Below are 2,754 nucleotides of genomic sequence, written 5' to 3'. Positions count from 1 at the left end.
TTCATTTAACTTTTTGGGAAAATGACTCAGGAGGGTAAGAAACTGTTGAGTTTGTTCTTATTTGGTCATTTTCCTTTTTTTTTTGTAGCCAATATACCATCGAACTTGTTGTTTGTGTTCACCATAACCCTTTAGCCGGCTATCACATGTGATAGCCGGTCCAAAGGGTTATGGTGAACATAAACAACAAGTTTGATGGTATATTGGTTACAAAAAAAGGAAAGGGACCAAATGAGAACAAATTCAACAGTTAGTTACCCTCCAAAATCATTTTCTCTTTACTCATTTATTTAAAATCTCACGTCATCTTCTGATCATATTAATGATTTTATGAGAATCATTCTTACTTCTCTTCAAAACATAACCCGCGAAAGAACATTATTCATACATGTACAACTTTGTAATGCACTTGAATATTTATTAAGAGAATCTTGATTGAGCAAGTGCATTTCGTGAAGACATTTACATTTCTAATCAAATGATTTATCGTATTATGAATTCTGGACAACTCTACAAACGAGTAGAATCACAAGTGCTGTGATTTTTTAGTTTACTTGACTTTAAGATCAAATTCATGGGATAAGATACAACATCAATATATACAAGATCATGCAGCTTTTGTAGACACATCTGTTGGAATAGTGTCTAAGGTTGCAACTATATTAGGCAAGTATTTGACCCGATTGTGCATGGTCCTTTTGGGTTGCCTTCACCATAGCAACTTGATAGGATGATTTATTATGAGAGAATAAATATTATTGGTATATTATGAGAATAATATAAGGAATAATAATATTGTTATTTGATTAATATAAGTCATAAATTAATTAGAATTAATTTGGTGACTTAAAGAGATTAATTAAATAAGAGGGTATAAACTGTCAATTGTTTGATAGTTACACTTTGGGCTGTAAATCCTTTATGGATAGTGTGACATCCCCAAAATCACGGCCAGAAAAGACCGGTTTGTTTATGCTTTGTTTAAAAATCAGAGTTACATTTTAAATGAAAGTGTTGCGGAATTTGTCCCAAAACAAAAATATGATAAAGATTTATCAAAAGCATTTCCATAGAAATGCATTTCATTAAAAGACTCGGGATGTCATGTTCGTACAGATCAAAAGCATAAACAGTACAATATAAGCCTTACTACATTATTTCATATCTACAGGCCTATATCCGTAATCCCTCGTCCAAAACATCACACCTATGCTCATGCGCCACTACCTATAATACATAAAACTGAGTGGGTCAGGCTTGGGAGCCTGGTGAGCACATAGGGTTTTCAACCCACAATAAATAAGTTTATTAATTTCATCGATCAACAATAACCCGATTACCCGTTCCCGTTATCCTCACTTTACGTCCCTAAACACCTATCATAAGGGACCTAGCCTAAGGATCATCATCGGGACGGACACTACTGCTAAGGGGATTCCTCAGCAATAAATGTCCTAAAGGCAACCATGTGGGGGATGGAGTACACCGGTGAACATATCGTTCACAAACACCTACAGGTTGCGAGCCTGCTAGTGTTCCACTAGACTGTCTAGAAGAGTCTGTGGTCGTCATCCATACTCCGCTAGATGACAGAATCAACAACATCAACATCGAGGCCTCTCATCATTTTATCACTCATCACCTATTGCATCTACCCATGTTTTACCCCAACATTTTCGTAGATATAAAATACATATACAGTCCGTTTCGACTCTTCCGCTGTGAAAAGATTAGGTTGTTCTCAGGTGTAAAGGAAGAGTTGCTGGTAACAAGTGAGGGAAGGAACCCCAAGGAAAGAAGAAATCAAAGCTCTCTAGCCGGGATATCAAGATTCACGTGCGAAGGGACAAGCGAAAGGCTTCCTGGTATAAGAAAGAAAGTAGAGCTAGGAAAGGTCTTCTAGATAGGTCTCGTAGGCAGCAGCATTCGTGCTTGCCTTTGCCGTGATTGTCCGTTGTTCCCTTGGTGCGCTGTCATTGACGGTGTAAATCTGTTCGTTCGAGAAAACATGTTGATCTCTTTCCATATCCTATACCCGGTTGTTGCCCTATCAAGATGTGTCCCTTCCTTTGACCCCTTTTCCGATTTCTTAGTGCTGTCCCCCTTGCGTTCCCTCCCTTTGTGGTTTAAATCATTGAAAACATGTATAACAACGTTCATCTAGCATAGATAGCAAGTATTCAGATAATATGCACACATAGCACGTAATTTATATAAAATACTTCATATCTATGAGTAAGTTGAAAGTAACTATGCACTCACTTGTTAAGGTGATGATTCCAAAATCGGGCAGCGCTTGCTTCTAACGATTCTATTTTCCTTCGACGAAACCTAGCATTATTATCGCTAAATTTTAGTCTAATATTTACCGTGACCAACTATTAGTCTTAGTATTATTATTATTATATAAGCGTTAAACAATATTTTCCAACCACTATGTACAGACAGGGGCCAGACATAAAACACCAGAGGGCAGGACCATTTTGGCATATAGCACTTCTGAAATCCAACAACCCTATGCGGCCCTTTAAACCAGATTCCCCGTACCGCGAGTAGTTAAAAAAAATATTATAACGACACTTATATAAGTTATAATAATAGCTCAAATATTTATTATAAGTTCATAATAACAATACTAATTTTAAATATAAGCTATATTAAAATAAGGTAAGCATAACTTACTTACAAGGGGGTTTTAGCTAGGAGTCGGGCTCTGCAGGGGCAGAACTTCGTCGCTGAATCTTTCTAAGAAAG

General features: G+C 36.8%; 1 long non-coding RNA gene across 1 annotated transcript; it reads right to left on the bottom strand.

The window, feature by feature from the left end:
• Positions 1 to 1,042: 1,042 nt before the first annotated feature.
• On the bottom strand, positions 1,043 to 2,547 carry LOC128126729 (uncharacterized). Its single transcript, XR_008224833.1, has 2 exons — positions 2,263 to 2,547; positions 1,043 to 2,160 (listed from the first exon to the last, which is right to left on the bottom strand). It is a non-coding gene; the product is annotated as an uncharacterized LOC128126729 (long non-coding RNA).
• Positions 2,548 to 2,754: the final 207 nt, after the last annotated feature.

The sequence above is a fragment of the Lactuca sativa genome, chromosome 1, assembly GCF_002870075.4.
Source record: "Lactuca sativa cultivar Salinas chromosome 1, Lsat_Salinas_v11, whole genome shotgun sequence".
Taxonomy (NCBI): domain Eukaryota; kingdom Viridiplantae; phylum Streptophyta; class Magnoliopsida; order Asterales; family Asteraceae; genus Lactuca; species Lactuca sativa.
Note: the sequence above shows the minus strand (reverse complement) of the source record. Positions and strands in the feature narration are given on the sequence as shown.